This window comes from Heloderma suspectum, chromosome 2, assembly GCF_057233095.1.
Source record: "Heloderma suspectum isolate Gila_16-S chromosome 2, 16-S_ref, whole genome shotgun sequence".
Lineage (NCBI taxonomy): Eukaryota > Metazoa > Chordata > Lepidosauria > Squamata > Helodermatidae > Heloderma > Heloderma suspectum.
The window spans coordinates 304,957,603-304,980,890 of NC_139459.1; the positions used below are offsets into that span (position 1 = coordinate 304,957,603).

A 23,288-nucleotide genomic window follows, 5' to 3' on the forward strand; every position below is an offset into this window, starting at 1 on the left:
CTAGATGGCCTCCTCTGGCTTCTTCAGAAAGGTAGCCATATTGGTCTGTTGCAGCAAAAAAACACCAAGGCTTGGACCCTAGGACTGGTAAACTTAAGGAAGTTTCCCATCTCATCCTCCTCCCTTCAGTCACCTGCTATCCCTAAAAGTCTCTATGGAGGGTCAGGAGGACATAATGAATAGTGTAGGATGAGGTGTGGACAGCTGCTGCAGGAAGGAGGTTATGGGAACCTTTCCTTCTGGGAACGTTCACCTTAATTTTACCGGGTTCTAGTCCCCACTCAGCCATGGAAGCTCACTGGGTGACTTTGGGCCAGTCACAGACTCTCAGCCCAACCCACCTCATAGGGTTGTTGTTGTGAGGATGAAATGGAGAGGAGGAGGATAATGTAAGCCGCCTTGGGTTCCTTGCAAGAGGAAAAAAGGCGGGGTATAAATGCAATAAATAAATAAATAAATAAATAAATAAATAAATAAAAACTAGTCTGTGAACGTCCTTAAATTAACTTACCTTAGAATCCAAGCCCAAATTGGGATTATTCCCCGCCTCCACTAGCTACCCCCCAGCCAATCCCATATTGTGCAGGAGGGCCTCCTGACCTATAAAGAGGCTTGTTGAGGGATGCTGAAGACAGGAGGGGATGGAAAACGTTTCTTCTTCAAACCTCCTTAAGTGAATTTATTTTAGGGTCTATTTTAGGGTCTAAGCAATAAGTTGTGTGGCATCTTTAAAGAGTAGCATATTTATTGTGGCATAAGCTGACACCACAGTAAATGTGGTCTTTAAGGTGCCATAAGACTTTTTGGAAGCTTCTAGATGAAGCTTTTATTGCCTTGGCTGATTCACAGAATTTTATCCGGGTGTGCGTGTGTGCGTTCAGACAATGCCATCTTCCACTTGTAACTCTCCCATGTTTCCCTGCCACTGCTTCCATCGTTTTTCTTTCCACCGAAAATCTGTCAAGGAGGGAAAGAACAGTTCCATAGTATCTTGACTGGCAGCGCTAGGAGCCTCTATCTGGAAGCACCATTTTGTTGTTTATCCTCAGCTGAGCAAATGAATGCCAGCCAGAGCTCTGTCCTCTCCACGTCCCTTCTACTCTTCCCCAGACTTCCAGCCCTTATACTCCTTTCTCCCTTTTGTTTAGTTTTTCAATGTATCTTTAACATTTCCTCCCCAAATCCCTCTCCTCTAAATTTTCTATTCTCAAAACTATGTTTTAAGGAGGAAGTCAAGTCTCCACCCATCCTTTGGCCAACTATTCCTAGGTCAGATTTTATTCCATTATGGAGATGTTAGTATAATGTGGATGGTATAAAGGTTTACTGATTTGTCTCACTTCAGATAAATTCTTTCGACTGACATAGAAATACAGACTTCATTTTGTGTCAAACATCTAAATATAAAATAAGGGACATCTATTTTTTTTTCATTGAAAGGGGAACATAAAAATTGACAGGCTCTATAAATTAGTGACATTACTTTGTAGAAGGTTTGCTAAGCTCTGAGAAGATGGCAAGGAAGTCCTCTGAAATACCTTTCTTGCTAGAATATTCTATTACCAGAACAATAATATACTAGAGCCTGACACTCACCATTACTTCCTAGTTATCTGTCAGAAATGTAATCTGACCATAGTTGCTAACAAAAGTAATAGTTTCTCTGGCCTTTACACAAGGCACACAGTATAAAGTTCATATATTCCATGGAAAAAATAGTGTAAAAGCATTTAGCTGCATGCTGGATTATTGACACTTATTGGTAATACTCCCTATATTCTGAGAGGATTTTCATTTTAAATTGTTTTTAAAAACATGCAAAATTTGTTAAAGGACACAGATTAAAAGAATGAAAAGGGAATAATTCCATATTGGAAAAGAAGATGTAATGATCCATTTGCATGTTACACAATGATCATAGGAGACCGGTTATGTTCAGTAAACATCAGCTTGTTGTCTTTTCTCTTGCCCAAATATAAATGATTAACTTGATGATTTTTGCCACGTCTCACGGCTAACTCATTTATGATTAGTACAGTTCTACTTACCTTTTTTTTTTTTTTGAAGCTAGGACTTTCACAGAGATAAACATATTAGCAACTAATTCAATATGATTCTTTCCCTAACTGATGGCTGTAGATACCACAGTAAGATAATAAGTGGATTTGATGTTATCAGATATTCTGTTATCTCTTTAATTGTTCTAAGAACATTTCCCTAGACAATTTGAATAGGTCAACCCCCTCCTCCAGTATTAAGAACATAAGAAAAATTCTGCTGGATCAGACCAAAGGACTGTTCTAATCCAGCATCCCATTTCCAACAGTGTCATTTCTTTAAAGGTACCTATTGAGAAATTGAGAACTTAATGCCTTCAGCTTTGCCTCCTTTGTCAATATATTGTTTCTTTTAAAATACAGTCAGGGCCAGAAATATTGGAACAAGGATAACTGTTTTGGCAGTTGGCCTCTGTACACCACCACATTGAAGTTGAAAGGAAACACACCCAGATGGGAGCGAAGTCAGGACTTTCAACTGTAATTCAAGGGGTTTGACAAAAGTGGGGCATGAACCATTCAGGAAGTACAGCCAGTGGCATACACACACCCATGGTTGGTGGCTCATAAGTAATGGAACAAACCAACATCATTTCAAACTTAAGGATTGCCTTTAATACCTGGATGAAAATCCTTTGCAGTCAATGACTGCCTGAAGTCTGGAACCCATGGACATGACCAAATGCTGAGTTTCCTCCCTCGAGATGCTTTGCCAGGCCTTTACTGCAGCTGCCTTCAGCTGCTGCTTGTTTGTGGGTCTTTCTGCCTTCAGTCTTGTCTTCAGTAAGTGAGAAGCATGCTCTATTGGGTTGAGAGCAGGTGACTGACTTGGCCATTTAAGAACATCCCACTTCTTTGCCTTGAGAAACTCTTGCGTAGCTTTTGCTGTATGTTTTGGGTCATTATCCATCTGCAATATGAAGCGGCGTCCTATCAGTTTGCTGAATCTCAGCAGAAAGTATAGCCCGATACACTTCAGAATTCATTCTGCTGCTTTTATCAGCAGTCAGGTCATCGATAAACACCAGTGACCCGGTTCCATTGGCAGCCATACATGCCCATGCCATAACACTGCCTCCACCATGTTTGACAGATGAAGTGGTATGCTTTGGATCATGGGCTGTTCCTTTCCTTCTCCATACTTTTCTCTTCCCATCATTCTGGTACAAGTTAATCTTGGTTTCCTAAGTCAAAAGAATCTTATGCCCGAACTGGGCAGGCTTTTTTAGGTGTTTGCTGGCAAAGGCTAATCTGGCCTGTCTGTTCTTGAGCATTACCAGTGGTTTGCACCTTGTTGTGAAGCCTGTGTATTTACATTCATAAAGCTGTCTCTTGACTGCAGATGTTGACAATGACATGCCTACCTCCGCAAGAGCATTCTTGACCTGGCTAGATGTTGTGAAAGGGTTCCTCTTCACCCTGAGCAGAATTCTGCGGTCATCCCCTTTAGTTGTCTTCTGTGGTCTTCCAGGCCTTTTGCTGTTGCTGAGCTTGCCAGTTAATTCCTTCTTTTTCAGGATGTTCCAAACTGTTGTGATGGCCACTCCCACTGTTTTTGCTATCTCTCTGATGGGTTTATTTTGTTTCCTCAGCCTAATGATGGCCTCCTTCACTCGCATGGACACCTCATAGAATCATAGAATCATAGAATAGTAGGGTTGGAAGGGGCCTTCAGCCTCTTGCTCACTCTTATGCAGGTTCCCCTGTGATTCTTCCTCTGCAGGCTGTCCTCCAGTCTCATCCTCAAGTACCTGGAATCGGTTCCACAGCTCCACTGCTTCCACTGGTGCAGAGTGGCATCTAGTTCTTCTTCTCCTAACTGTCACCCTTTTCCAAGGAGTATCCTCTACTCCATTTTTCCTCACCTCAGCATTTCCCACTTCTGCCTCATCTTGCTGTTGCTCTTCAAGCTTCTGGTCTTCACTTTGCTGCTGTAGTTCCCCCATTCTGTTCAAGAACGCTTCGTGTTCTCTTATTCCCCGGAGGGTCGACAGTCGCCGTTCCAGTCCACTTGCTTTTTCTTCCAGCAGCATGATCAACTTACACTTGTTGCAGGTGTAGGCCATGTTGTTCTCAGACAAGAAAATAAACATTGCACACACCTTGAAGGTCACCACCACTGGAGAGTCTTGTCCTTCCATAGCCTCTATTCCGTTTTTGTGTCTAGCTTTGTGATTGTTCTAGACTAGCCTGTGCCTGCTCCTCTACTCAGTAGAGGTTAAAAGCAGAGTCCCACTGGTGTGAAAGTGTGTGTTACAAGACAAATAAATGAAAAAAAAAAGTTTGTTGAAAAAGAAAAAAAAAATGTTAGGGGCCTCCCCCTTGACCTCCCCTGCCAAAGTCCCCTGGCCAACTCCTGTTTGCTCCCCCTGTTCACTCGCTATGGTCGCTCGCTGATCGCTTGCTTGCTTCTGTAGTCCCTGGACCAGCTGCAGCAGCTTGCTCTGCTCTGCTCAGCTGGGAGGCGGGAAACAGACTGAAACGTCCTGCCCACTCAGCTGCTGGGAATACTCAGGCCACACACCCCCAATTGAGTTGGAGCTCTCAGAAGCACCTGGTGAGCTCACAGCCACTCAGAAGGCTAAAGGGCAGCCCCCTGGGCTTCCTGCAGCCCACTTACCTCTTTGCCTCTGTCTCCTTTGTCTTTGGACCTCATGTTGGGAGTTCCAGTGAACAGCTACCAAATGCAAATGTAACACTCAGAACCACCTCCAGGCCTTTTATCTGCTTGATTGGTCATGGGGTACCAGGAAACAGGCCACACCTGGCCATGCAGCTGCTTGTCAGCCATTCGTTCCATTACTTACGAGCCACCAACGAGAGGTGTGTGTGCCACTGGCTGTCCTTCCTGAATGGTTAGTGCCCCACTTTTGCCAAACCCCTTGAATTACAGCTGAAAGTCCTGACTTCGCTCCCATCTGGGTGTGTTTTCTTTTGACTTCAATGTGGTGGTGTACAGAGGCCAACTGCCAAAACAGTTATCCTTGTTCCAATATTTCTGGTCCTGACTGTATGTACGTATCTATTTAAACATTAGAATATAGTGCCTTTCATTCCAACATCACATGTGAGCATTGCAGTTGTTGGATTTTATGGTAGGGTTTGTTGGTTATTCGCCTTCAGGCATTGTATATTTCGATGTTATTCCATGTACAATGCATATACACTGTGTAATACAATGTACATAAGGTTTGTATCCAAATTAGAGTTCAGTGGTTTAATTGCAGAGGCTGTATACTCTTTAGCACTTGTTGGTTGGTTGTATTCGCTACTATTGATCTCATTTTGTTTTGACAGCAGTGGGCAGCCAGAATGTTCTGGAAAACCCAGAAGCAGGACATGAATACAACAGCCCTCCCTCACTATTGCCCTCCAGAAATTGGTATTCAGTGGTATTTTGCCACTGAACATGGCAGTATTATATAGCCGTCCTAACTAAAAGCAATTGATGGGCATATCCTTCATGAATATATCTAATTGACTTTTAAAGCCTTCTAAGCTGCCACTTTTTGTGGCAATGAATTCTATAAATTAATTATTTGTTCTTGACAATCATGCATTCCTCTAAATGTTATAAATTCTACTAGGAGTTAGGTGCCACAGGTATAACATTATGTTAACAAAATGGGATCTGGCTGGAGCCTTGGCAGGCACATAATTTTAGATTTCCTCCCAAATACAAATCCTAACATCCCCCCACCACTTGCTCTTAACATTATTGGCAAGATTGCTTTCAACTAATAGTAATAACTTGTCATACCTTTTAGGTTAGAACTCCTTAAATTTGCAACTTGCAGAAAGTATTTCAGATACAGTTGGAAGCTTCTGTATTTCCCCACTACCCAAAAATCAGGGCATCTAGGAAGCTTCTTTACCTTACATAAGATTGCGTAAGATTAATTCATTTGCAGTACAAGCCTAAGCATTTTTACTCTCTCTGAAGTAACTCTGAATTCAGTGGACTGGGGTGTGTGTGTGTGTGTTTCCACCAGTGATTTACTCTGAGCTGGCTGCGTTTGGAAGTCATTAGGGGTAGATGACGTGGCCATCCAGCAATCACCCCAGAGCTTATCAGGGGAAAAACAGATTTCCTGAGACTGCTTAAAGTCCAGTTATTTTCCTCAAGTCAAGTTCTCCCCGGTATTGTTACTGTGTCCCCCAACTCCTGCATTGACCTCTGGTATACTAGCCCTGCCTAGGGATGTGCCTTTCACGATGACCCTGGTCAAGGGATGTTTCCTGTCATTGTGCTGAATGAGGCTTGCTGTCTTAATGCCAACAGAACTTACAGAGAACCCCCTCAATTGACAAGGCACAGTGTGATCTTGAGGCTCCGATTCTCTTTTGTTTGGTTTATTGCAATAGGAAGACACTTCGACCCTTTGTTATAGAGATCCTGCGGGTTAAAATGGGAGTTGGTTTCCATCTTTGTGTTTATGCTCTCTTTCCCACAACAAACCCATTAAAGTGTCTCCTCAGAAGTAATTCCCATTGTGGTCAATGAGGCTTGCCCTCTTAATGCCCACAGAACTTACAGAGAACCCCCTCAATTGACATGGCGAAGTTTAAAGCCCAAATTTCTTAAGTTCAGTAAAGTGCGATCTCAAGGTTCTGATTCTCCTTTGTTTGGTTTATTGCATTAGGAAGAAACTACTTCCACCCTTGGTTATAGAGATCCTGCAGGTTAAAATAGGGGCTGGTTTCTGTCTTTGTGTTTACTACTCTCTTTCCCAGCACAAGCATATGTGTGTCTACTCAGAAGTAACTCCCATTGTGGTAAACGAGGCTTGCTCCTGAAATGCAGGTGCAACTGGAGTTTCAGGGGAAGGGGGGGAGAGGGTGGAAAGCCTCACTTATTGGCTGACCAGCCTCTGCCAGTCAGATGATGTTCACTCCAACCCCCACCAGGAAGTATGTTCTGTGAAGCGATTTCTACTGCTCCAGAGAACCTGCTCATGGAGCCCTGCTTGCAGCAAAGCCAATTCCTTAAAAAAAATCCGGTACTCCTCCATTCACTTCTCCTTCCATTGTCATGGAAAAAGGGCCAGGGTGCTGCCAGATGAATAGCTCCTGGAACTACCATTCATAAGGTAGCAGTGCAGCTATTCTGCCTTTCCTTTCTTAAATGATTTTAAGGATGCTTCCAGGTCTCACTGTGCAATTTCACGGCCTCATTCATAGACTTATGGGGGTTCAGATAGCATTCTTTTCCATTTGTAGTCTTCCTGTGTTTTTCCACTGCTGCTTCTGTCTTGTTTTTTTAGCAGAATGAATGCCTTTTGCACAATGCCTTTTGATTATTAGTGATAGAAGCCTCTGTCTGGAAACACCTTTATTCCCTAGGATTACAGCCTGTAGGCTAGGACATAAAAATATAGGAAAGGAAAGGGCCCTACTAGATCAGATCAAAAGTCCATCTGTTCCAGTATCCTGGTTCCTATAGTGGCTGACTTGATATCTCCAGGAATTACAAGCAGAGAGCATAAAGGCAATAGCTAATAGCTCTTGATAGACCTATCTTCCATGAATGATATGACCATCTTTAACCTAGATGGTACAACAAGTAAAACCAACAAAATAATAAAAGATCAATAAAATAAGCACATAAATAAAATGGCAGGTATAGTAGCTGCGCAGTGTCACATCAGATATTTAAATCAAACGCCTGGGAAAATAAAAAGGACACTGAAAGGACACCAATAGGCACCAGGTGAGTCTCCCCAGAGAGAGCATTCCAGAAGTCATCCTGCCTATGCACCGAGGTAATCTTCATATGCTACAACCAAGAGGACTTGTCTTCTCAGTTAAGAACATAAGAGGAGCAATTTTGGATCAGACCAAAGGCCTATCTAGTTTAGCATTCTGTTCATACAGTGGCCAACCAGCTGTGTGTGGGAAACGCATAAGTAGGACATAAGTACAAAAGCACCCTCCTACTCATGTTCTCTAGGAACTCCCGATAGTAGAGTAGCATATCACCATCAGGACTAGTAGCCATTGATAGCCTTATCCAGTAATTTGTCCAATTCCCTTTTAAAGTCATCCAAATTGGTGGCCATCACTACATCTTGTGGAAGTAAAATCCACAGCTTAACTATGCCCTGTGTGAAGAAATACTTCCTTTTATCTGTTCCAAATGTTCCACAATTCAGCTTCATCGGATGACCCTGGGTTCTAGTATTATGAGAGAGGGAGAAAAATGTCTCCCTGTCCACTTTCTCCTCACCATGCATTATTCTGCACACCTCTATCCTGACTCCCCTCACTTCTCTTTTTCCCAAGCTAAATAGTGCCAAATGTAACCTTTCCATATAGATGAGTTGCACCTCAGCTCACCTTGGACACGCAGAGGGAGGCCTCAGAGGCAGGATGATGCAAGACATCTAGTCCAGCTAATACACAATGATACTGATGCAGCTAGGCTATCCCCCTTCCCTTATAGTCCCAAGGGGGCATACAATCAAGTGGCAATTTTACAGTCATTTTGTTGCATTGGTAATCACGGCTTAAAAATTCTTAAACCAGGCATTATCAACTTTCAATTGAGATAGCAAACAGTGCAATACTGAATTTGAAAAGCTGGACAATTATCATACGATTTCTTCTGTATCATCTTCATAAATACACCCAAAGCCTTATGGGTGGTACAAATGTGATAATCATCTTTTGCCTAGAGTCAATATAGAGGATGGAATAGGAGCTATAGAAAAGTAGCATTGGTCTGGGTGTTCATCTTCATTCGTGCTGTTATGTCCAATCATGGTAAATTTAAAGCAGACCATTTCAGCAAGACCTTAGAGATGTTATTTATTGATCCCTTACAATTAGATATAAGAAGTCAGAGTAATTTCAAATTACTGCACATCTCATTGTGGATCAGTGATCTGTCAAGGCAATTTAACAAGAGTTTAAAAATATGTATCAGTGTGCCCAGGGCTGTACCAAATTGACAAGGACAATTTCTCAGCCATTTCATCCTCCTCAAAATCAGCTGTTTTGTTTTGGCTTTATTCAGGGATGAAGAGAACTGGAGAAGCCACCATTTTGTTGCTGCCCCCCCCCCCCCTGGAAAACCCTGTTTGGAAGTGTTTTTTGAATTTTGGTAGAATCAAAATAGCTGCCAACATAAAAAAAAATGGCTTCCTTCTTTGTCATTCACTGGGGTCTATCATTATAGTAGATAGCAGTTGAATATATACAGCAAAACACACATTTTAACAGAATGGGCAGATCATTCCTCCAGTAGCTCAGTTTATTTGAGAGGTGCACAGTGTTAAATATCCCTCCGAAGAAAGGGCAGTGATGGAAGCATATAAAAATATAAAGTCACAATGTGCCATTCAGTGCAACCCCATTTTTAAACCTGAAATACTAGGAAAAGCTCCTTTTTACACTTGGATTTCTTTTTTTAAAATATAAGAATGTATTGCAAAAATCCAAAGATATTTTATTCAAAAGCAACCCAAAGTTTAAAAGGTGTCCCATGCTGTATTTTTGAGTAGCTGAGGGATTGGAGATTACCAGTGCAATTCTATGCATGTATAATCAAAGGTTCAGTGTGACTTACCCACAAGTAAATGTGCTCATGAATCAGCAAAAGGACTCAACAAGTCAAAGCTGTAGGAGACAGTGTCACGAAAAAACTCCCTTCTCTGATTACTGGATCAATTTCACAGAGTTTAATTGAAGCACTGGTTCTCTACAGCCCTATTAGGTACGCAGATGTGAGTCTGATGATACCTCCCTCTTGTGTGTGGATAGTGTCGTTTTGGCTACGTAAACCACAGCACTCTTACTTGAACATTGGAAATAGAGGGAATGATATATGATTAATTTTAATGAAGACAAAAATAATAACAAAAGCTACCTTAGGATAATAATTTATTCTTTTGGAAAAAATTTTTTTTTAGCAGTTTAAAATAGGACAAATGAGACTCCAGTAGCAGGTGGCAGTGAATATACTATTGCAAGGTCAGATGCTTATAATTAGTACTTGACCCTTTATCTTCTGTGGGTGAGTACTAGGGATGGACGAATGTCACTTACCTGGTCCCGCAGCTTGCTTCGCGGTGGGGGGGAGGCGCTCCGTTCCTTCCTGCCGAAATTCTGGCCGGGGGGGAGGCGCCCCGTTCCTCTGGCCGAAATTATGGCCGGGGGGGAGGCGCCCCGTCCCTCCGGCTGCGAATCCTCCTGGCTGGCCGGGACGCAAATGGTGGCGGCCGTAGCTGCCGCCGTTTGCGTCCCTGCAGTCAGCCGTGATAGGCTACGTAAATCCTTACATAGCCTATCACGGCTGACTTTGAAAAAAAAACGCGTACACAAATGGCGGCGCCCATGGGCGCCGCCATTTGCGTACGTGCTTTCCCCCCCCCAAAGTCAGCCGTGATAGGCTACATAAGGATTTACGTAGCCTATCACAGTGTTTTTTGAAAATCTAGCCGTGATAGGCTATGTAAATCTTTACGTAGCCTATCACGTTTGCTTGTTTGTTTGTTTTTTTTACTGGGAAATGGCGGTGGTGGCAGCCGGCCGGAAGATTGGCTGCCGCCGCCGAACCGCTGCCAGGAGGCGCCAGGGACATTCGGCAAAGGTAAGTCCCATTCCGGGGGGTGGCAGGGGGGTGGCGGACCGTTTCTCCACCAATTTCAGGGGGCCAAATGCGTTGGCATTCGGCCTCCCGGAGATTCGTGGAGAAATTCTCCGACATCCCTAGAGTACCCAGCTTGCTGGGGGAATGGTAGCCATGACTGGGGAAGGCAATGGCAAACCACCCCACTACAGTCTGCCATGAAAACGCCAGCGCAAGCGGCGTCCCTCTAGGGGTCAGTAATGACCCGGTGTTTGCACAGGAGGAACCTTTCCTTTTTTTCAGGAAGGTCAGGAGCAAAGGTCTCTAATTCCAGAGCATGGTTTCTGATGGGGAGTTGTATCTCAGGGCTGCTTTGTATGTTACATTTTTTTCCTACTCAGAAAGAACTTCCAGGAACCTGCACTGAGATCATCATGTGCAAAAAATCCTATAGGTGTGTATGTACAGATGCTGTGAGTTTGTGATTGACTGTGACCCAGTACTTGTATAACATATGACCATGCAGCAAAATGTGTATAAGTGGTAGATTGTACGTGTCAGGTGTTACATCTGATGCCGCAATTTACATGTTATTTCCTGCACAAGATAGAATTGCGTTCTCTGCAGAAACAAACAAACTTCACATATGCAGTGGCCCTCGTGTATGTTCATTGTTTGCTACTCACAACATTAGATAGAGGGTTCCACACACATGTAATAGATCAAACTGCAGGCAGATGTTTCGTAGCAAATATAGTGGTTTTTGATGAAGGTAATTCACAAGTTCAACTGCAAGTCAAGTAATGAGACATCAAGTAATGTGTATGCATGCATGTGTGAGTCATCTCACATCTGGAAATCAAAATGTGAGATGTGTGAGAAGTGGAGTGGGTTTCATGGAAGCCATCAACTAGTTTGGTATATCCCTTGCTGATACATTTTAACCTACCTCTCTTATTCTCTGATTTTGAAAGCCTACCAGATGGCAGATAAGGAGGTATCCCTCATAGGATGCCCCCAAATATATAGTGTGTTTCTACATATTTGAGCATTTTCATCTGCTTCTAAGCAAATAAAGCCTTCTCATCAGGTAATGAGTTAAAACTGACAGCAATAGAGAAGGAAGTAGCCATTCACTTAAGAAATTGCATACAAATAAATTAGTAAGTACCCTACTAATGGCCATAAAGCTTCAGTTGGTGCAAAATGTGTCAGCTGAGCTGGTAACTGGTGCATGATAGCATGATCGCATCACTCCAATACTGAAAAACTTGCACTGGTTGCCAGTCGTTTTCTAAGCTCAAGGGGGGAGTCTCCATGAACAATTTACTCTGAGCTGGCTGCGTTTGGAGGTCATTAGGGATATATGACATTGTGGCCATTCAGCAGCCACCCCGGAGCTTATCAGGGAAAAAACTGAGTTCCTGGGACTGCTTTAAGTCCGATCCTTTCCTTAAGTTGGGTTCTCCCCAGTATAGTTGTCGTGTGCCCCAACCCCCGCATTTACCTCTGTTATGCTAGCCCTGCCCAAGGGTGTGCCTTTCACTGTGACCCCAGTCAAGGGGTGATTCCTGTCTCTACACAAATCAGTTAGTGTCTACGCAGAAGTAACTCCCATTGTGCTCAATGAGGCTTCTCCCTGAATGCCCACATTAGAACTTATAGAGATACCCCTCAATTGAAATGGCACAGTTTAAAGCCCAGTTCCCTAGGTGCTGTAAAGCATGATCTCGAGACTCCAATTCTCCATTGTTTGGTTTATTGCCTTAGGAAGTAACTACTTTGACCCTTCATTATACTTTGACCCATACATTGATCCTGGGCAGCATCAGGTTACAATGGGGGCTGGTTTCCCATCTTTATGTTTAGTGCTGTCTTTCCCACAACAAACCCATTAGTATCTCCTCAGAAGTAACTCCCATTGTGCTGAATGAGGCTTGCCTTCTGAATGCCTACATCAGAATTTACAGAGATCCCCCTGAATTGAATACACAGTTAAAGCACTGATTTCCTGAAACCTGTAAAGTGCTTTACCACATCTGCAATTCTCTCTGGCTTGGTTTATTGCCTTAGGAAGTAACTACTTCACATCTTAGTTATAGAGATCCTGCGGTTAGAAAGGGGGCTGGTTTCACATCCCTGTGTCCCCCCGCCCCTCTTTCCCAGCACAAGCATATGTCTGTCTACTTGGAAGTAACTCCCATTAAGCTCAGTGAGGCTCCTAAAATGCTGGTGCATCTGGAGTTTCAGGGGAAAGGGAGGGAGAAGCCTCTCCTATTGGTTGAGCAGCCCCTGCCAGTCAGATGACGTTCACTCCAGGAAGTATGTTCTGTGAAGTGATTTTTACTGGTGTGGAGCGCTCGCTCGTGGAGCCCTGCATGGACCAAGGTGCAGTAAAGCTCCTTCCGTTGTCATGGAGACACAACTGTGGTGTTGGTTTTAACCTTTTAAGCTCTAAACATGTTAGGGCCTGGCTATCTGAGGGAATGCCTGTCTTGGTATGAACTACTTGGTTGTTAACATCAGCAGGAGAGGCCCTTTCCAAGGCACTCATGCTTGCAGCCTGTTTCCCAGGCATGCAGGAAAGGGTTTTCTCTCCTGCTGCTCCCAAACTCTGGAACACACACCCTTTGGAGGTTTGACTTGTCCCCTGGGTTCAGGGAGCAGGGTCAAGACTTCTCTTTTTAACTAAGCTTTTTAACTTGTTACGGGTTTTAAGGTTGTTTTAAGTGTTTACTATGTTTTTATTTGATTATTGTTTTTATCCTCTGATTTTTTTTAAAAAAAACTCCACCTTGGTTGACTTTGGAAAGGTGGAAAAGAAGTACCATAAAATAAAATAAAGGGTTGATCCCTTTCACACAGCCCTGCAACATCAGCCTTTTGCCTCATGGTGCAATCTCAAATAAATTGAGTAGTGAACAAAGGAAGCAATCCAGCCTTTGTTGATAATTTCTAACCCTCATTGACTTCTAACAAATGCTTCAGTGTCTCCCACCGAAATCAATGGAACAGTTACAAGTGCCTAACTTGGCTTGGATTGAGTCCATTGCTATTAAAATCATTTCCATGGCAACTGTCACGGAGGATAATATTTGATGATTAGAACAGTGGTAGAAGAGGTTACCTCTCCTGTGTTCTGTTTCTGTTTCTGTTCACTGGTAATAAGTGACCTCTGGCAAGTTGCTGGGTTTACTGGGCTTCAGTTTCCTGGTCTGTAAAATGTTAAGGGACTGTTGGCTGAACAGGGGAATGAGCTGGATTTCCTTGCTTGCTGAATTTGGGAAAAGACTTTCATTAATTTCTACAGGTGGTTCGGATTAGGCTCTGGATGTGGTGTACAGTATGTGAACCTGAAGAGCTTTCTATTGCAGGTAAAACCTCCTTCAAAACCATTAGCCACTTAAAAAAAAAATTAGCCAGAAACAAAATTTTAGGCATTTTCCTCCTGAATGATCATTGTTTTGAAATTGCTAGCTTCAGACTTCAAATGACTAGGCTTGCTTCCAGGTAGAGGGTTCCTACTAGTACTCCCAATCAGAAGTTATTGTGCAGCTATTCCATCTGTTGTTCCTTAATGGATTTTCAGCAGTAAGAAAAAAGAAGGAAAAAGTGGTGGGAAAACCTGGGGGCGGGGTTTACAAGTGTAAGATGACAATGTCTGGACCCCCTGTAAAAGTCCATGCATGAACCAGGGCGATCGCTCATTGTAATCTTCCACCCCCACTTGGAATTCCCTGTTCCCTCTGAGCTTAGTTGCAATTCTCACAGTAGCTGGGTGGAGGGTGGGGGGGAAATTTCCCCAGCAACAATCCTGTTGTAATGCAAAGTATTTTGAGGTTGCTTAGAATCATAGAATCATAAGGTTGGAAGGGGCCTGCAAGACCATTGAGTCCAACCCCCTGGTCAATGCAGAAAGCCTGATTTCCAGGCAGTCTCCCATCCAAGTTAGGGATGTACGAAACACCTACCTGGCTCCATCCCTCCCCCCGGAATCCTCCCCAGCTGGCTCTACTCTGCAGCAGCTCTGCGGAGCCGCCGGCTGCAGCTGGAGTTTTGGCCGCGGCCAGGCTGCTGCAGCCGCAAATGGCGGCCATCGTAGCAGCTGCCATTTGCGTCCTTGCAGGGCACCGTGATAGGCTACGTAAGTATTTACGTAGCCTATCACAGTAAAAGCAGCCACGCAAATGGCAGCCGCTATGCCATTTGCATGGCTACCTTTACCGTGATAGGCTACGTAAATACTTACGTAGCCTATCACGGTGGCCTGCAGGGATGCAAATGGCGGCCGCTACGACGGTAGATCAGGTATATCCAGTCCTTTGCTCGCCTTGTTCTTGAATGATCAATTAAGACCCATTCACTTAACAAAGGACGTGGTCCTGATAGAGATGAACCTTGTGTTGGGTACCCGGGACAGATTAGGGATTCTGTTGGTGTACCGCCCACCCCGCTGCCCATCAGACTCCCTGCCTGAGCTGATGGAGGTGGTCTCGGACTTGGTGTTGAGGACCCCCAGGATGATGGTCCTGGGGGATCTCAACTTCCATGCCGAGGCCGCTGTATCTGGGGCGGCTCAGGACTTCATGGCCGCCATGACAACCATGGGGCTGTCCCAACATGTCATCGGCCCAACGCATATAAAAGGACACACGCTTGATCTGGTTTTCTCGACTGGGCAGGTGGATGGTGATCTGAAAGTGGAGGAATTAACATCTGTCCCTTTGTCATGGTCAGATCACTTCCTGCTGAGGTTTAGACTTCTGGCGGCCTTTCCCCTCTGCAAGGGTGGGGGACCTATTAAAATGGTCCGCCCCCGGAGATTAATGGATTCCGATGGATTCCAGAGGGCTCTGGGGGATTTTCCTGCTGGTATGGCTGGTGCTCCTGTCGAAGCCCAGGTCGCTCTGTGGAATGCAGAGATGACTCGGGCGGTTGACATGATCGTGCCCACGCGCCCTCTCCCTCTGAGCAGAGCCTGGCCAGCTCCTTGGTATACACCTGAGCTGAGGGCAATGAAGCAAGAGGGGAGACGGCTAGAACGCAGGTGGAGGAAAACCTGTGCTGAGTCTGACCGAACACAGGTAAGAGCCCACTATTGAGCCTACTCTGTGGCGGTGAGGGTGGCAAAGAGGCAGTTCTTTTCCACCAGCATTGCATCTTCTCAGTGTCGTCCAGCGGAGCTTTTCCGAGTGGTTCGCGGCCTGTTACATTCTGGGCCAGGGAGAGAGACGGTGGAACCCTTGGTAGCACGCTGTGACAAGTTTGCGCGGCACTTTGAGGATAAAGTCGCTCAGATTCGTCATGAATTGGACACCACCATTAATGCAGTTCCATTGGTAGAGGCGTTCAGAGCACCGTCTGGTCCAGTTTTATTGGATGAGTTTCAGTTACTGAGGCCTGAGGATGCGGACAAGGTGCTTGGCCAAGTCCGATTGACCACTTGTGTGCTTGACCCTTGCCCTTCATGGCTTATTAAATCAAACAAGGAGGGGTTGTCCGGCTGGGTCCAGGAGGTTGTAAATTCCTCCTTGAGAGAGGGAGTGGTGCCTGCTGCTTTAAAAGAGGCAGTAATTAGACCACTCCTGAAAAAGCCTAACCTGGACCCAGAGGATGTTAACAATTATAGGCCAGTGGCCAACATCCCCTTCCTGGGCAAGGTGCTTGAGCGGGTTGTAGGACAGCTCCAGGCACTCTTGAATGAAACGGATTATCTAGATCCATTTCAATCGGGCTTCAGGCCTGGTTTTGGAACGGAAACTGCCTTGGTCGCCCTGTGGGATGACCTCTGCCGGGAGAGAGACAGGGGGAGTGCGACCCTGTTGATTCTCCTGGACCTCTCAGCGGCTTTCGATACCATCGACCATGGTATCCTTCTGGATAGGTTGTCTGGGTTGGGAGTTGGAGGCACTGCACTACAGTGGTTCCGCTCCTACTTGGATGGCCGATTCCAGAAGGTGGTGCTGGGAGATTATTGCTCTGTGCCATGGCAATTGTGCCATGGGGTTCCACAGGGCTCTATTTTATCCCCCATGCTGTTTAACATCTACATGAAACCGCTGGGGGAGGTTATCCGGAGGTGTGGGCTGAGGTGCCATCAATATGCGGATGACACCCAGCTCTACCTCTCTTTCTCATCAAACCCAGGTGAGGCAGTGGCTGTTCTGAACCAGTGCCTGGGCACGGTAATGGACTGGATGAGGGCTAATAAACTGAAACTCAATCCAGACAAGACGGAGGTACAGTTAGTGGGTGGTTCATCTGCCCGGCTAGGTGATATTCAACCTGTTCTGGAGGGGGTTGCACTCCCCCTAAAGGATCAGGTTCATAGTTTGGGGGTGCTCTTGGATCCAGAACTGTCACTTGAGGCACAGGTGAACTCAGTGGCACGGAGCACTTTTTATCAGCTTAGGCTGGTATACCAACTACGCCCTTATCTGGACAGAGATAGCCTAGCTACAGTTATCCATGCTCTGATAACTTCTCGTCTGGATTACTGCAATGCGTTATACGTGGGGCTGCCTTTGAAAATGGTCCGGAAACTTCAGCTGGTCCAAAATAGGGCAGCAAGATTGTTAACAGGGACTGGCCTGCGAGCTCATATTACGCCAGTACTTTTCCAGCTGCACTGGCTGCCAGTCCATTTCCGGGCCCGATTCAAAGTGCTGGTGTTAACATTCAAAGCCCTTAACGGCTTGGGGCCAGGTTACCTGAAGGATCGCCTCCTCCCATATGTGCCTGCCCGGACCTTAAGATCATCATCAGCGGCCCTTCTCCGTGAGCCCCTGCCAAAGGAAGTGAGGCGGGTGGCTACTAGGAGGAGGGCTTTTTCTGTTGTGGCACCCCGGCTGTGGAATGAGCTCCCTAGTGAGGTTCGCCTGGCGCCTACATTGTACTCCTTTCGGCGCCAGGTGAAGACCTTTTTATTTTCCCAGGCATTTTAGCTTTCTAAATTTTTATCTTTGCTGTTTTAAATCTGTATTTTAAACTCCTGTACTGCTGCTAGGTTTTATTGTGGTTGTATTGTTATATTGTGGTTTTAATGTTCTATATATTTAAATTGTTTTATTGTGTGTTGTTTGGTTTTAATTTTTGTGAACCGCCCAGAGAGCTTCGGCTATTGGGAGGTATAGAAATAAATAAATAAATAAAAATAAATAAATAAATAAAAGATGAAAACAGCTAGAACTGGTTTGTTGATACAGAACAATGCAGCTGCCTGAATTTTTGGACTCTCCTTGGGGGCGTGGCTATGGGGACTGTCATGATGACCACCAGCACTTCAAAATTTACCTCTGCACCACTGCCTACAAAGAATATTCCATAACCTGCTCTTCAAAGTGGGCCCACCTCCTCCTCCTCTATCCATCAGTGATGGTCATGGAGATACCAAATATGCTCTTTCTAATTTTGAAAGCAGAGCCCATCAGTCAACTGCAGAATGACATGGGCTTTATGGTCTCTGTGAGGATGGCTTAAGCTGTGCGTGCCACAAGACTTTGTATTTTATTTAAGGCCTGGTTTCCTGGAGATAGGCAGTAGTGAGAAAGCACAGAATGTCCTTCCAACAGGCATGGCTACACCGAACTTAAGGGCTTGGCAGCTTTTCCTCTCCACCTCGTTTAACAGAAGGTTGTTTTCCATGGTTCCTTCTAAGTGCTTTTTACTCTAATTCAAACAGATCTGGCTGGCCTAGGCTCAGTGGAGCATTCAGAGCCGGGCCGTCTGCAGGTGACATTATGCAGGAAGGATCTGATAATTGTATGCATGTTTACGTACATCTGCATTCCAGATCGTCTCCAATTTGTGCATTTGTCAAAACCAGTATACTTCCATTTTTTAGCAATTTTGCTAACACTTCCTTTCCCTTAACCTCTTCTGCTCCTAGGCAGAAAATAGCTGTTTCTGTAGAGCCAAAAGAGCTGGCATCTTGTATTAGAGGGCTCGCTGACCCGAATGCTTTCAGGATTGCCCTTTTAGAAAGGTCACATGTAGAAATCCACTTTTTATGGATAAACAGGTTCATTAAAGGTGGATTATTAAGAGAAATTTCTCAGCTATATTGTGACTTATTGGGGATAGAGGGCAGAAATCATGAAGCCCTTTTCTTCTTCATTTAAATTCACCTCTGTCAAAGATCAAGTCCCATTCCAGTTCTTCTGAGACTTGGCCCCAGATACACTCTCGCTGAGTGCTGGTGACAGCATGAATCATGAAATTCCGTGCTGTTACACTTCAAAGTTTAAAAATGTGCAATGTCCAAACACTTCTGGATTTTTCCCTATAACATATCCAAAATAAAATGTGATTTTAAAAATACATTAAAATACCAGCATATTGTAGCTTAAAGGTCTTGACTGCCTGTGACTAAGCCATAGGAGAGGCATTTCAGCCTTCAAGGAGGGACAAGGAAAAAGCTGGGAAACCACCAAACATTTAGTGGTTTGGAGAAGGGGTGGGGCCATCTGGGAAACCCTAGAGGGCCAGATTGGGGCCAGATTTGCCCCCCAGATTTGGTTCTCTCTCCCCTGACCCCTGTGTTTGGGTTTTCATCTTATTTGGATTATTTGAATTTTGGAAACCCCAGGAAATTTTGAAAGGCATGCAAGGTGAACATATGACAGACAAGGCTTTCATGGAGACGACTTGTTAATGGAAAGTAAACAAAGCACAATTGTATGGGTACAATACTGCAAGAATATCACTGAGCACAGTTTCTAGAAAACTTATGTCTCTCTTCGACCCTAGGGGGGAAAAACACTGTAGAGAGTGAAGGTGAGAGAAACACAGAAAGGTAAATCATTTAAGCACGGCTGTCTGGGACATGCTAGGAACTGAAGGACATTTTTCTGTCTAAACATGCGTAGGATTGTGCCCTAAGTCACTGTATTCCTGCCAATGAAACCTTTGCTTGTGGGAGAGGGTATAACAATATACTCTTGAGATATCCCTGCCTAATCTTTTTAAAAAAACCCTGCTTCTTGTAAGTGTGTGTGTGTGTGTGTGTGTGTGTGTGGGGTGGGAGGCCCTGAGAAGGCCTTGAAAGTTTGAGTTCATCACAAAATATTATAAGAAAGTTTTTGCTTACTTTGGCATCAGGACCCGAGTGTGGGGTGTGTTCTGGTTTTAGAACAAGCTTCCTCACCTTGGTGCGCTCCAGATACATTGGACTTCAGCTCCCATTATCCCTAGCAAGGATGGCTGTTGCTATACTAGCTGGGGCTGATGGGAGTTCCTGTCTAGCTCATCTGTTGGGCATGCAGGTTGGGGAAAGCTGTTTCAGTAAACCATTCCGTAGAACCAAGATGGATGTGAAGGAGAATCAGGAGCTGTGTCTGCCCTGTGTGTCCCCCTGGGCCAAAAGACTTCAAGTGATTTTCTGTCTCAGCAAGGGACCACCTGGCCCTCCTCCACTGAAAGCACACCAGTAGAGCAGTTTGTATGGATTGAGTATCATGCCAGAATTGAAGTGATGTACTTTCACAGGGGAATGCTGCATCCAGAAAACAGCCCTCTCCCAGGAAGAACACCCTGCTAGTCTTTAATTCATTTCTCCTGCTCCTTTCTTGAGTGCTGGAATTGGAGAGGGAGGCTGGATTAGAGGCTGTGCCTAGTCCAGGGTTTAGTTTGGTGGACCCTCCAAATATCTATGGGCTCTAAGCAGTTGTCTAAAACTTGCTGGCTGCTGGTAGTGGCAGTGAGGGGAATGCTAGCAAGAGCTAAGTATCATTACTGATGTCTCAGAGATGGGCTCAGAGATAGTGTTGAGGTTGACTTCCATTAGCTCTGTCTGTCACACAGCTACCCCCAGAAGGCAAAGAGCACCACGGCTCTCCAGGTGTTGCAATCCCACCCCTGGCTACAGGCTTCTGCTTCTGTTGCGAGGTGCTTTGAAGTTCGGGGGTTAAGGCCTAGCCTCATGCTCAGATTATCGCAAGCATCAGCCAGATGTTTTAGACTACAACTCCCGCCCACCCCAGCCATGATAGCCAATGTTCAGGGGTTCTGGGAATTGTAGTCCAAAACATCAGGAGGGCCCCTGGCCTAGAGGAAAGTGAGGAAGGAGAAGCTGATCCTGAATGCTTAGTTATGTCCAGCATGGGATGTCTTTCCCTCTACTGTATGGTCTATATTGATTCCCAAGGCATCCATGATGAGGCTGTTGATTTATGACACCACCAGTTGTGCAGCCTCCTTTTGCCCAGTCATGGTGCTTGCTGGAGCTCTAGAATCAACCTGGATATTGCAGGGTCCTTGCTGAGCTACACTGCAGTGCTATTACTTCTGCCCGTGATAATGTTTGACGGTTTGCTTTTCCAAAACTGTACATTTCCAATGGATTTTTAATTTGTTTTGTTCTGGTGTCATTTCTTCTTAAAGTTAGCATGGGGTGCACTGAAGCCACTACTACTTCTTGCCTGACCAGTAATTAATTAAGAAGGGATCAGCACTGATAATGCTCTGTAATCCCTTCTTTCAGATCATTTTGCTTGGTAATCCCTTTAATGCTAGCGGCTCTGATGGGCGACAGAGAGGAGGAGAAAAGAAGACATGGCGAACCTTTCTTGCATATTGCTGTGGTTGATAGCTTGCATTGCCCCCTCCCCAGTTGAGGGCTTCAGACTTATGATGTGCAAATAACAGAGTTAAGAAAGGTGTGAGTTAGAGAGCAAAGGGCCCAATTTAGTCAGGGCGTAGACATAAAAGGGGTATCAAAATTCTGTTTAGGGTAGCAAAATGCTACTGCAATGAATTAGATGCTACTGCAAAATGCTATTGCAATGAGTAAACATGCATAGAATTTGGCTGCAAGAATGTTAGCTGCCTAAACGTTATACATATCTGACATTGACTCTGTATTATTTATTTATTATTTATTTCACTTCTATATTGCCCAATCGATGAAGCTGTCTGGGCGGTTCACAATTTTTTTTTTAAAGTATGATTGATTCACTGCTTCTGCCCCTAGGATTCCTGAAACAGGGTCAAGAAAACCTGACCAAACTGAACAAGCTGAGCCATTGCTTCATTGTAAACATAACTGATATCCTGTTCACACCTTTATGTTTTGAGGCATTTTAGGTCCCCCTTCACCCTTCTACTGGCTTTCTTCTCAATGGACATGAGTTGTTGCTTGCTAGAGATGTGGCCCCTTTGTCCTTCCAACGAGGCTTTCAATATTCAATCACCCTGTCTCACTCACAGAATTTTATGGGCAATCCAGAAGTCATTATCCACTTATAATCCTCCCATGTTTTCCTTCCTAACACTTCTTCTGTGTGTTTTCTTACTTCGGAAAATCCATCATGGACGAAAAGATGGAATAGCTCCATAATGCCTTCTGGTTGGTAGCATCAGGATCCCTCCATCTGAAACCACCCAAACCGTGGAAAAGGTTGCCATCATAGACTGGGCATCCTGCAATTTGCCATGGGATCTGGGACACCCCACAACTATGTTTTAGGAGTGAGGTCACAGATGTAAGGAGTGGGCATTGCTTGAGCATATTTACCACTCTTTCACAGAGAACAGCTACTCCACTTCCCCTCAGGCGCATGCCCCCATCCACATCCTTTCAACTGTTATTTCTCTGACAGTCAGTTGGAGAGATACAGTTCTGGAGATTACAGCAACTAAGTAGCTATGAAGGGCCTTTTGTGTGATCAGAGATGCAATTATTAACTCGGACAGCCACAGACAAAGAACTCTCCAGTGTAGGCTTTACTGAGTTAAGGTGCCTTTGATGCAAACGTCTCTTCATCTTTCTTAAACAACAGATAAATTCTGTCGAGGCAGTGGAGGCAAGGCTAAATAATTGAGTACCAGACATCAAGAGTGTCCATGTGGCTGGAGCACTTCTGGGGTGGGTGTTGTTTCCAAAGGCTAAGTGATGTGGCATCCTTTCCTCTGGGATCAGTGTATGTGTCGGACAAGTGCGACTTCCTCCCTTTGGGGTGGATCAAGGACTGAGACGTACTGGCAAGTTCTTTGTCGTAACAGGCAGCTGAATCCGTGTACTAATTGATATGCTGATGTGGAGACCGTTTGCAATGAAAATCCCCCAATCCCCCTTTGCTATGTATTTAATAACGCAGATGTCTGTAAAGCAAATGCCAGCTGATTATTGGAAAACATATTTACTAAGCACGAAAGGTTTGTGATCATCAAACACTGCTGAGAAGCATTTGTACATGGTCTTATAGCAGAGGTGGGGAACATGTGGCCCTCCAGATGATGTTGGACTGCAACTCCCATCAGCTCTAACTGGCATAGCCAATAGTGAGGATGATGGGAGCTGTAGTCCAGCAACATCTGGTGGGCCACACATTCCCCATCCCTGCCTTATATCTTCAGAGACTTTGTGGTGCTCCTGGTAAAAAGAGAATGAGATTTAATCTGTCCAGCACTAGGCTACCAGTGCGAATGCACCCCAAACGACTAGGAGCGGAGACAGACGACCCTCTAATTCAGCAGTGCTTAAACGTGTTTGGCATTGACAGATACATTCGGTATGTTTTGCCACCAAATTTGTCACTGCAGCAACGCGGACAAGACATTTGCTCTTTTTATTTTCTAACATCAACAGACAAAATAATGTATCCTAAAAAAAATTAAATTCTATTAACATTTTTAAAGGATTTTTGCAACTGTTTCCCCAAGAC

General features: G+C 44.7%; 1 protein-coding gene across 1 annotated transcript in view; it reads right to left on the reverse strand.

The window, feature by feature from the left end:
• The window catches only part of LOC146354924 (clathrin heavy chain 2-like), a 101,894-nt gene that overhangs the window by 78,189 nt on the left and 417 nt on the right, over window positions 1-23,288 (reverse strand). The window lies entirely within an intron of this gene.